This window comes from Agrilus planipennis, unplaced genomic scaffold (genome assembly GCF_000699045.2).
Source record: "Agrilus planipennis isolate EAB-ADULT unplaced genomic scaffold, Apla_2.0 scaffold60, whole genome shotgun sequence".
In the NCBI taxonomy this organism is placed as follows: Eukaryota; Metazoa; Arthropoda; class Insecta; order Coleoptera; family Buprestidae; genus Agrilus; species Agrilus planipennis.
This window is the reverse complement of record NW_020438877.1, coordinates 668,717-682,289: the sequence shown is the minus strand read 5'-3', so window position 1 is coordinate 682,289 and position 13,573 is coordinate 668,717. Positions and strand designations below refer to the sequence as shown.

The window sequence follows — 13,573 nt, the reverse complement described above, 5'->3', positions numbered from 1 at the left end:
AGGATAATGCCTAGTTCCCTCCCATATACCTGTTTTTAATTAGGGTTAAAATTTTCGGTATGTCGAATTCCCTCCTAATTATACATCAATTGCCTCCCAACGGCGGCGGACCTTGAGTGCTAATTGCCACTATAAAGTCATAAAGAGTTGTTTAAATAATACAGCCTCACATCACATATTAAACTTAATATTATTCATATATTATAGACACCACAATAACAATAAGAATTTTATCAGACTACCCTTCTGTTGGTCAAATACAAGACAAACTAAAACTTATAAAGTTTTTCTGGATAATTGCACCAAAAAGCTAGACGCACACGAATTTCCAAACATTGAATTTGTTAAGGTAGTGGGAAACCATTTTAAAATTAATAATTTTATTGGACTACCCTTCTATTGGTCAAATAAAAGATAAACTAAAACTAATAAAGTTTTTCTGGATGATTGCATCAAAAAGCTAGACGCACACGAATTTCCAAACATTGAATTTGTTAAGGTAGTGGGAAACCATTTTAAAATTAAATAAATAAACATTTCATAACTGATATGTGTTTTCTTTCTGAAATTATTTTATCTTTAATTTACTGAAGTACTGAAGTGCACTATAAATATATATTTATTTTCAATAAATAAAATCGGTAAGTAGTCGTTAGTACCCGGGAGGGAATTCGACTATCTATATTTTAACCAAAACTACCTACAAGAAGAAATTCGGCATCACCGTGTAAATGCACCTTTAGAATGTGACGACCATAATTAATTATAAATGTACATTAGATAAAACACTAAATATTTTAATCAATGGATTCACGATAACAAAATTAATCAGGGAAAAACGGATTCTGCCTAGGTAGACAGTTTTATAATACTTCAAAAATATATAAATAGGTGTTTAATAATTTAGTTATGTTCGAGTCCGAGTATGACAGAAAAAAGTTATGAATCGGCATTTATTACAAAAAACTCCCAGCGAAACACAAATTAACTAAAATTACCAATACAAACCATAAAATGAAATAAAAACTGTCTTTTAACAAAAATATGTTAGGTTGATATTCTAGCTCTAAAAATCAGCTGTTGAACGACCGCCATTTTGGTCGTTAAAAACAACCAACATTTATGAAATCATTAATTTGTTTCTTGTCTTTTGAACCTTATTATTGGTTAAGACAATTGGTGACGTAAATACCAACCCTCGTGAAATAATCTGTATAGGGTGTCCCAGTTATAATAATTAATGTTTATACCACTGATTCCTACGGGCATGTTACAACACTTTTGACTTTTGAAACAAAATAAAAAATTATAAAATGATAACAGTTTTGATGCCGACCATTTTCATTTGCTATTTATTTTTTTTTTCATTTTTTCAAAGTCTATAAGACAAATTTTACCTTAAAACATTATTGTTGATGATTATTATTGATGTTATTGTTTATGTTTGGTAGTTACGGATCAGCCGGAGAAAATACACTCGGGTTAAGGCCCATTAGATGACTGAACATGTTCGACAAGTTACGTATCTATCACAATCGAAAATCCCATGATCGTAAACTGAAGTGGACCTAATGTGGCCCATAACGTCGAGTATTATATGCAGACCTACTTTGACCATTCACATGTGTTAAACGTTAGTTTTGCCTGGCAGGGCTCATTAACCCCACGTGGAGTAATACAAGGATGTGTCCAGAGGAACCAAGTTGGTTATTTTGTTTTCATTAAATGTAAAAAGCTAAATATTGATATAACCTCGTATAATTACACTGCTGGAAGAGACTGGAATAAATACACATAATGTCGTAGTTTCTAACAGGTTGTTCAGTTTGCTTTGAATTATTATAAATGGGACACCCTGTATATGCATATGTTTGGATATAAACTCGATTATAGATCACACTTTATTTATAAGTCTGTCTATTTTCCTAGTACATTCGAGTCTATAAAAACGCTTTTGTTCGTTATTTATTTCCTCCCCCTTCGCATTTATCTAAGCTTACAAATTCACCATGCGCCATCAGATATGTGTATGCATTTCCAATTAATTATAGTGCTCTCGAGCCCTCCATCGTCACCGCCCAACTCCACTTGCTCTTCTCCCGTTTCCATCACCGTCAGCGTGTCGAAACGCGGTGGACAAAATAAAAAAGTATTTACACAATGGACACTTCGGGTGTCTCTGCAAGTGTTTTATAGCACGACAAACACGGGCCAATCGGATCCCCATTGGCTCGGTGACTGATGTAAGCCTGCACGCGGGTGATGCCTTTCAGTTTTAGCGATAAGTTTAGGGTTTTAGGATCGATTCCATGTTGCATTCGCGCACATCTATCTACTTTATTATCCTTCCGAAATTAAAAACTGGGGTGCGTATTAATTCTCATCTCGATTTATCATGTTCATCTAAATGTGATGAAAATGCGGTGGAACAAATGAGACTGATATCTATTTCTGAAGTTGCATTATAGATGTAGTTGTTTACGCATACGCATTGGTATAATAACCGAGTTGACGATGATTAAACGTCATAATCATAATGGCGTCAGTCCTAAGACTGGTTAGACATGCCTCCACTCTTTCCTATCTTGAGCTAATCTTCGCATTTCCCTAAAACTAGAACCCACATCCTTAACTATCTGCGAACAGTAATCTGCTCTAGGTCTACCTCTACTCCTCTTAACTCCTATTTCTGCCTCTTATATGTCTCTGACTAGACCTTCATGCCTGAGAAGGTGTCCTACTAACCTATCTTGTCTTATTGCCTTCCATAGAGTCCTCTTTTCTCTTACTCTTTCTAATACCTCTTCAATTCTAACCTTCTCTATCCTCATCATTCGCCTGTAATGCTTCTAATCTTTTCTTTTCCGCCGCGCCTACTGTCCATGCTTCGCACCCGTACAGCGCCATGCTCTAAACATACATCTTAAACAATCCTATGTATTTGTAGGGTAGAGTGAACAATGATTTTTTTAAAAAATTGACATATAAGTAGGAGATATATATTTTTATCGTTTTAATCTTTTGGTAACGCCTTTTCTCTTCCGTTTCTTTTTCAATCATTTCTACAATAAAATCTTATTGTTATACGTATATTATTTATATCACTTGATGTCTCATTTAAAAAGTTTAGTTCAAATTAGCTCAAGGATATTGTCATGCACAATAATGGATGTAATGAAATCAATGTAGCTATTGTCACGTATAGACAATCCACCATGCGTAAAGAAACGTTAAGGGTGGCCTATACTGAGTTGCCGAGATTACTTACGCTAGTATAACAAAGAAGGCTATAATTCTCTGGAGCCTACATTCTAGAATGGAATCTTTCTAGAACAGGTCCAGCTCCAGTTGCCGCGTGGAGGGAAAGGGAACAGTTCTAGTTGCGATGCGATAGAAGGGACCCTTTGTAAACTAAGGTATGTATCTGGGTATATTCTAGTAGGTAACAATTTCGCCTTACATTACGTCGCGTTTTAACAAAAAGCTCGCAACCCAAGTAAGTCAAAACATATTGTTTTGAAACAAATTTACGTCGAGCTCCGTCGTTTTGAATCAACTCGTCACATTAGGGCGGTGGATCGTTCGCGCATTTGAATAATTACGGTAGAAAACAGAGTTGTGCCGTCACGTGAGCCTTCTATGTTTGACAGGCTATAAAACACTCTAACTGACGCACCAGTGAATGGTCTCCGTATATATCCATTTACTGAACAAATATATTTGCCTTCCCACTGTTTAATGTAGTGAGAGAGTTGGCGTAATTAGATGGGGTAACAATCCACCCAAGGGTAGCAGGAGACTGCCCCAGTTCCAATTATTAACCAGAAAAGTGCTTGTGACAGAGCCAAATGGAAATTTTAAGAACACAGATTGAAATTTAGAATAAAATTACCACGTGTTTGACGTTTTTAGTTATTAGTTAAGTCAATTAAAATGACTTTAAGTAATTCTAAATTGGTTAATTGGTCAATGTGACCGTTAGAGAAGTCGGTTTTAATCTAATTTCGAACAGCTTTTGTAGTGCACGTATGTGTGTGCTTTCTGGTGTTCCCAAAATTAACTCGACAATTGGGATGTGACATGTGGGCGCGGCCTAATGAAGATGGCTGTCCATACATTGCATCAGTATTATAGAAAGAATTGCATATTTTGATTTTTAATTTTTCTAATGATAAATTTAAAAACAATTTTTGATTGGGCTAATGCAAATTCAAGCTCAAGAAGTGTTGTGGAAGCCGAAAAACTTTTGAAAGCTGGCCACATGATAAAATGTGGAAAAAATGTTGATAAAACAAGTGATACCGGTGAGGTTAACTTAACGAGTTATTGCATTTCATTTTTATTCTCCAAAAATATCTGAAACTATGTCCACTATTGTAGTTAAAATTTGAAAAGTCTCAATTCCTGTCAAAGTACTCATCTCAGCATCACTATTAATAATATTCACAAATCTAGGTAAGAGAAAGTCGCTTGATACTTGCACTTCAACATATCGCATTGATGGCGTTAGAGGACATTCCATAAATTTTCACCGTTTGATGAGTTATGATCTAATTCTTCTGATACTAAATATTTTTCCTGCTTCTCCATTAATTCTTCAATTTTTTTACGTCGATTAATTTTTCGAGACTATTATCTATTTTGACATTAGGTAAGCTATTAGACGGGACAGCATTCCTTTTCAGTTTTCTGCGTTTTACTGCAACATCTTTAAAAATTAACGCATAAATTTTAGCATCACATTGGAGTTATAAAGTGAGGTTAAGTATACAACATTTTCGATTATTACTTACACGGAAAAATGTAATGTTTTTTAAAATGAAATGAGAAAACTCTTGTACATGAACTGACATTTTTAATTTTTAAAACTCTTTTCCAAGCTTTAATTTGATCGATTTTCTCAAGATTACCAAATACATTTGTGATAGTTACGACCCGTTGCACCGTAGGAAAACTATGAAATATAATATCTTATCGACTTGTACAACCTTTTAGAGCACAAACGGTTCTGCACTTTGATTTTGCACGAAATGGAAATTTGGCTAGTTCCATATTATATAAAATATTAATAATCACAATTTGCAAAATAACACAGTACACAATAGCTGTTTATTACAATGCAATGCTTAGGCAGTTAAAATTTCTGCCACCAGGTGCCGTATGTCAAATCCCAATAAGTAGGTGATAACTTCTCGCTTTTTGTTAATGTTTAGGTACTTTAAGGTGTTAGACAACGGGCATTGTTTAGTTTACATTTCATCCGTGTGTAGCTGCTTGGTATTTATCGCAATTTGAACTTATTAGATTTATTTTACCCACGTAGCCAAAACACGTCCAGGACCGGCTTCGGATTGTATGTTGTGGCTTTATTAAAATCTGTTTTGACCATATATACAATGCTATACTTACCATACGATTTCTTATTATATCTTATCGACCCACTTCAAAATTCCGCACTTATTTCTGTCACATTTTAAACGATTTGCGATGTTGCTGTCGTGTGACATGGTACATTGGACTTCCGTTCTATATTTCATAAGAAATCATTGTAGCACGTCAACTCATCGTCAGTTTTCTATTAATTACAGCGGTTTCATAATAAGAAAACTGATACCGGTCTTCTCCTATAAGAGCAAAATACATTTCCGATTGACAATTATCCTATGGCATATTAAGGGAGATGGAGTGGTAGTTATCTGTACGTTCCTTTGCAAACAAGGAAATGCAATTAGCGGTATTGGATGCGGCATTTATTATTCATTTGGCGAGTGGCGGAAGACAACGCGGCGGCAACGTGGTGTTTTATTAAAGGTAAACATCGGCGGCGTTGCTTGCATTTATCGTGTTTTGTCAGCGTGAGTATTTGAAGGCGCGCCGCAGTAGCAGTAGTCGACGGTTGTTGGCGTCGCCGCTACGAACGACAAAAGCCTGCAATCCTCCGATTGTACTGGGAGTGTAGGTAGGTTTTAAAGCGCCCGTCGCAGTCGTCGCAGCAGTTGTCGACTCTACTGCTCGCGAGCTTTCCGGTAATCTGCCAGCGACATCCATTTTCATTTAAGAATTACATAAGGAAAGAACACCTGGAGAGCTATACCTAAATACATATGCTCATAACTACACTTTGTTCAGTAGATTATGAGGACGAAACATAACAACCTTAATGGAAACAATGATTTCCTTTTGGTAAGAATAGAAAGAAAAAACTTAAATGTAAACTTAAAGTCTTTAATTGCATGTTCACAATTACGTTAATGTTTCAATGCATACGAAATTTGTTAAGGTTGAGATCATTGTATTATGACCATTTTGTATTGTGGCGGAAAAATGCATTCTCCTACTAATATCTGGTTTTACCCTTAATTGCTTTCTCTCGGACTCTATACTGCTTAATTCTACGTATTTCTATAAACTACTGTCTTTACCCTCTCTCTCACTACTTTTCCTTTTAGAACATTCTATCAAATTTACTAACAACCCTGTCCTATAAATACGCCCAAAAATTCATACCTATATACACAAACACATACGGCTGAAGAGGCCCTAACCGAGCGGCATGGCCTAGAGGTCTAGACCATTGCTTAGCATTCGGGAGGACGCCGGTTCGATTCTGGGTCCGTCTGCCTTGGTCCAAGTTTTTCTGTGGTTTCCTTGGATCACTTAGGCAAATACTGAGGCAGTAATATTCCACAGATAATCTTTCACTCTCTTCTGTCTTCATTTCGTCCGTCTCATCTTTCTCACCCGAACCACCATCCACCCATTCCCACGATTCCTGAAAGCAGGCTGAATAGGGCCTTCCGCCCTACCTTCCGGTGTAGTCTGAAGGGACTGCCCGCCCACTAGCATTACTGGCTGGTGGGAATGAAACACCCAAAAGTTTTTTTTTTTTGCTGAAGAGGCCCTTAACTGGTCCTAGAACGGCCTAAGGTAGAGGGGTTTTAGTCGGTAGGTCCGAGAACTTCTTCCTCGGGAATCCGACACTACCCAGTCGTACGGACGGCTGGGTGTCTTTTGAAGATTTCCCCTCTTCCACGAAAACATAAAAAAAACATATCTTTACACAGTCTCCCGTCTACCGCTATTACTACCATTCGTAAGTGTTTTTGCTATTCTGTTTTATTATTGTTCTTTGTTATTGTTGTTGTTATCTTGTTCTTTTTGTCAGTTTGCTCTCATATGTATGTTTCATTCTCCTTGTGCCTTTTTATTACTTGTATTTTCGTTTGTTATTGTTGGATATAAATTGTTATTTGTTATTGTAAGTGTTGCCTTGGTATTTAAATGATATTAACACCAAAAGACACTGAAGTATATTTGCTGTGTAAAAAAAGTGATTGTATTTGTAGAACAATTAGTGAGTAATTATTTTATATTTTATTATTGTTTGTCTTCGTAATTTTATTTCTTAACTACCTCAACCTGCTCTATATATATTCTTCTCTTAACAATAACATACCTAATTGCCTGCACACTTATCTGTTGTTATACACATTCTTTTGTGAAATACTACAAACGGCAAGGTGAACGCCATCTGTAATACAATGCTACATTTAGTGAAATTCAATTTACTCAACAAAGTCCATTTACATAGATGAATATATATTTGCTGAACTGAATCCACGATGTATATCACCATACGTGATAGGCACGTTACTAAAATCGAACAAACAAGTTCATGCTGGTCAATATTGTGTTGAAACTGATAGACGTGGATCTCGATTTCGATCTTGTGCTATAGATGGCGTTTATTCCACATTACAGGATTGTACACTGCCGGCAGTTACAATTGTAGGATTTCATAAAACGTTGGGTCAAGGTAGCAGTTACAGTTGGTCTGTGTTCTGTCGAGTCTTTTTGCGATGCGCTCATAAGATCCAATAAGATCGAAATTGCAATCCACGCCTGGTACTCAACAAAATACTGACCACCGTAAACTACATCGTTTCGTTATTTTGAATTTTATTTCTAAATATGAATAACTGTATTACTTATACGTTTCTGTAATTGCTCTTAACAATTCAATTTCAAATACTAACTGCATTACCTCTATGACTGTTATTTATTCCTAATTGCAAATTACGCTGGCTTTCTTCGGTTTCTGATGACCTTATGATGATGAGTACTTTCTTGTTGGTACCCTACCTTAATCTATCAACCTTACTGATCTTTCTACAATACAATTTCCAAGACTACAAGCAGTTCCGATAAGTCTTCTACATTTCTTGAAATTTTAACTTCTACATTGGTTTAATTCCATTTTTCACTTCTAGTCTTCATTTCAGTTTTATTATTAAATATTTTTACCGTTTGCTATTATTTTATTATATCGTTTTCTCTATCGACACAACACGAAGAAGCTAAATTACTAACTGTTAAGACAGCAGGTAATAGTTGGTCTGTGTTCTGTCGGAGCTGCTTGCAACGCGCTGATGAGATCCAAAAAGATCGAAATCGCGATCCGTATCTGGCAGTTTCGACAGAATACAGACCACTTCGAATTATTTTATTCCACTAACTGTTTAGATGTTTTAATTGGTACCAACCCCGGTTTTCAGTGCCTATTCTAAAATTAATCTGTTTTTTTTAAACAAGTTTCTCTTTTTCCATAATATTCAACTCCAGCTTTCGTTGTTATACCTCTATAAATATTAATTTACATCAGGACCGGACAACCTTAATAAAATTAAAAATTAATTAAACCGGTTGTGATTAAAAAAGACGTTATTTGGTACTGCCTGTGCATGTGTGTTTATTTAAAAGTCACCACTGGCTGCACAACTCCCAACGCTCGCTGACAATTAAACCAGATCTGGAGAGAGCAATGGAAAACTTTTTTTCAACAAAGTTTATAAATTCTTATCACCGAATTGTTCAAAGAATACAACTTTGCTACAGCTTCCAAACCAATTTTGATGACATCGTCAGCTTCAGCGAAGTCACACCAAGAGCGGTTCCAGAACATATGTTTGAAGTGGAAGTTAGAATGTATTATACATAGAAATCGAAGCCTAATTGGTAGCAAAAGAATATTTTCTTTACCAGAAACAACATCTGCGTTTCACCTTTAATGTACTTCTCATGGATAGATTTTTAGTTAGGTAGGTACTTACTATAAAGGAGGAGTTATAGAAGGCTTTAAACAAAATGGAAGTGGTATTGACAAAACAGAATTGTATGAAAATAAATAAAAGTAAGACAAAAATACTGGTATGCAAGGGAAGAAAAAGTAGAGAAAGAGCGAATATATAAAGATAGAAGACGAAAGATTAGAAGAAGTGGCTGATTTTAGGTAACTAGGAAGTCAGGTAAATAAAGACGGGATATAAAGCAAGGGATAGCGCAGGGTTGAGTCGTTTTCAATAAAAAGAAGTCACTTTTATGCTCGCGAACGGTAAATTTAGAAATTCGTAATATTACATTACGTATCGAGGGAAGAAACAGGGTTATTTCAGACTGCATGTGAGACAACCCTGTTTCTTCCAGAGGTACGTAGCTATACTATTTTTTGTCATGTTTGTGCGGAAAGCTCGTTATTAAATTGATAGTTGGCGAAATAAGAGTAAATGATTTAAAGGTTAGAAAGACATTGTCATTGAACAACTGATTACTGCGCATGCCCATAAACTTCAGCGAATGCGCTCAAAAGATTAATTTCATTTCCTCTCGATTAAAACACGGCTGAAAAAAGGCCATTTCTTCCCTGTTTCATAGCATGCAAAACGAGCTTTCCGCGCTAACATGACGCGCGGCGGAAAAGAAAAGGTTACAAGCGTTCGAAATGTTGTGTTACCGGCGAGTGATAAGGATAGAGAAGGTTTATAATGAAGAGGTATTAGAAAAAATAAGAGAACAGAGGACTATGGAAATCAATAAGAAATAGGCAAGATAGGCAGATAGAACTCCTTCTCAGGCAGTCTAGTCATAGACATATTAGGGGCAGAAACGGGAGTTAATTTAAATAAACACATTTGTTTGTAGACATTATTCAAAAATATGATATTGGGATCGGTCAAATGGGCATACACCATCTGGTGGCAAAATTTATAACTCGAATGAGGGAAAAATTTACACAGGAACTGTGCACGCAAATTGTAAAATTGTTATTAAATAAACATTTACTGTAATACACTTACTGAAATATAACTGCACAGATATAACCAAAAATTAATTTAGCACTATTGGGATCGGTCAAATGGGCATACACCATCTGGTGGCAAAATTTATAACTCGAATGAGGGAAAAATTTACATAGGAACTGTGCACGCAAATTGTAAAATTGTTTATTAAAATAATAAAACACGTTAAAAAAGTAAAAAATTTTTTGATGATGGAGTCGACGAAGTTTTCTTCTAAAGTTAAATCAAATAAAAAGTTAATATGTTCAGTGAAAAGCTGCAATAGCACTTCAGACATAGATCTTCACTCTTCACCTACATTAACTACTTTCCAATAAAAACTAACCGTTTTATATATGTAAAAAATATATTCGGAAAATTAGAGAAAAAAGTAAACTAATAGAAGCTTGGATGAAAGCAGTAGGTATCAAAGAAGTGAATTCCGGAATAAAAATTTGTTCACGTCATTTTAATGCACATGATTATATTTCAGCAAGTATTTACCATCAGCCATAACCTTAATATTTAAAACTAGAATCATACTAAAATTATAAAGTGAGAAATTATTTATTCCTGTGTAATTGATTTAACACAATTCTAATGATACGATATAAGTATTTTGAGGTTAAGAACCTACCTGCTGCAATACAACAAAGTTGCAATAATGTGTTTGCAACGTTCTCTTAAATCGGCTTTGCACGTGCAAGTCATTGATATGATATTGCTTAAATCACCTAGAATCACCTCACCAATTATATAACGATAAATTTTCCCTAATCGGCGCCATGTTTTTAGGCTCCTCTCATTTGACGGGTCCCAATAGTCCACTATCAATTTTCAATAGCTGTGGGTGTTCATGAAAAGCTAAGAATTGGATACCTAGCAATTTTTGCAATAGTATAGAAGTGCAGTACATTAGCTGTGTAATACATTCTTAATAAAAGCCTAGATAGGATTACTTAAATATATTATTTGTATGCAGCTGTAACAAAAAACAGAACTAACTATGCACGTATCTTTGGGAAGTAGAAACTAGTTTGCATCCATTTTGCATGACAATTAGTTTTGGCCGCCTGCCCGAAAGAGTTGAAGCAGAAAATTTAGCCGGCATTTACATCACATATGTAAATGAGCGATCAAACGTTAACTATCTTAACAGCCTTCAATCAAAGCTTTGAAAACTCAAATTAACCGTAAGTTTGCCAAAAAGTTTCATGTTACTTCTCTAACTCACCTTCTCTCCCTCGAACTACATTATTTCATTTCGTGTAAATTTGAAGTTAGATAAATTTTTGTTCCTGGCAGTGCTTTTCTGTAAAAATGCTTCTAATGGCATTAATATTTTTTATAGAACTGATGGACTCATGATAACGAGATCAGAATCAATGAGCAAGAATTGATATATCGCGTTATTGGCATTATGTCGAATCTACTGCGAATTGTAGTATTTCAAAATGTTTACCTTGCAAAGTTATCTACTTGCCAAACAGAATTTTCGACGCAGCTTATACACCAGTGACAAATTAAGAATCGAATATAGAAGTAATATATGCTATCATCACTGAACTACATCGTCTATGTATTGACGTGGTATACGACAATTCGTACAAATGTCTTCAGGAATTTTTTTACATCGTCTTCATTATCATAGGGTTGTCAGTACTAAAACTGGCTGAATACGCACCTTCACACTTTCCTATCATTCTATCCTGAGCTACTCTTTGTCTTACCTACCCTAAAATTAAAATATCCCACATCATTAACTATTTGTGAACAGTAATCTTATCTAATATACCTGTAAGGAGCCCTTCATGTCTGACAAGGTATCCTATCAATCTATTTCGCTTATTTCTTATTGACTTCCAAAGCGCCCCCTGTCCAAGTTCAACAAATGCAATTTAAAGTGTTTGAAGGATGTTACATTCGTTCAAATGATTTGGGAATTTTCAGAAAAGTAGGTGATACTTTCCGATAGACGTAGTTGAAAAAATGTATTTCACATGTTCACCAAATTATGCATTTTCGCATATGTTGAACGAAAACAATTCAGTATGTAGGTATCTACTGCTGCATCTTCAAAACAAAAGAAAACTGTTCTTAAGTATAAAGCTTACTATGTTAAAGTTCTAAAACGATCTTGTTCACCTTTTAGATTTAGCACATCTTCGAAAATGAATTGAAAATCAATAACGATGTTATTGCTTCAATCAAGAACTGGCCATTATTACTAATGAGTTGCCATTAAGTGAAATAGCCACATCGGAGTTCCTAAATTTGAAACAATTTCATCAATTCCGTTTTAACTTACGAGTAGCCACTACGCATAAAATACATGCAACGTGTCCTTCTCTTAAATACTCCAGAAACTAAACCAACATCACCCAACGTGACTTAATCAAATACGTTAGAAGAATGGCCGTTAATAGTAAATACCAAAAACGGCGTATGATTTTGACACATGATAATATAATAAGATGATACTAATTGTAACATGAATTGAATATGTATTTAAATAGTTCAAAATAATGGGGATAACAACTTCCAATGATAAATAATTAATAATATGTATAATTAAAACATTAAAAGCCACGTAGCAATACTAAGACAGCACAATTAAAATTTACTAAATGAAATAGTTTTTGCAATTTTTCTATGTAGTTGTCTGACTGTTGTTAAATATAAGTATAATCAACATAAAGTCGTCAGCCCTAAAATTGGTTGAACAGTATTTGCGAACAGTAAGGTAATATAGGTCTACCTCTACCCCTCCTAACTTTCATTTTTGCCATTAATATCTCTCTGACTAGACCTTCATGCCTAAGAAGGTGTCCTATACTAACCTATCTCGCCTGTTTCTTATTAACTTCCTCTGTTGTCCTATTCTTTTTAATACCTCTTCAGTTTTAGCCTTCTCTATCCACGGTATGTTAAAGGTGTATGTTTGGAGGTTCTAAATTAACCGTTCGCGAGCAAAGAAGTCACTTTTTTTTATTGAAGGCGACTCGACCCTGGACTATCCCTACTACTCATTCCGTCCTGACTTATCTGGCTTTTTAGATACCTAAAATCGACCACTTCTTCTAATTTTTCATCTCCTGTCATTATATTCGCTCTTTCTCTACTTTTTCTTCCCTTGCATACCAGTATTTTTGTTTTACTTTTATTTATTTTCATACAGTACTCTTTTGTCAGTATACCGCATCCATTTTATTTAAAGGTATCATATCAGTTGCAAACTTAAGCATACTAATCTTTGGCTCTGTTTATCTATCCCTACGGTTGTACTGTCTTTAATGATGTGGATCGCGTCTTCGATGTATAGATTAAAAAGTAGCGGTGACAGTGTGCATCCCTGTCTGACTCCCTTCCTAATATTTACTTCTCTACGTTGCAACCCCAGCTCTATAACTGCCTGTTGCTCTTTATGCAAAGTATCAAGTATAAGTATAAGTACTCAA

The 13,573-nt window shown here is 35.1% G+C and overlaps 1 protein-coding gene across 1 annotated transcript in view; it reads right to left on the bottom strand.

Moving 5' to 3' along the window:
* Positions 1–13,573, bottom strand: part of LOC108735957 (protein amalgam-like) — a 356,717-nt gene that overhangs the window by 130,424 nt on the left and 212,720 nt on the right. The window lies entirely within an intron of this gene.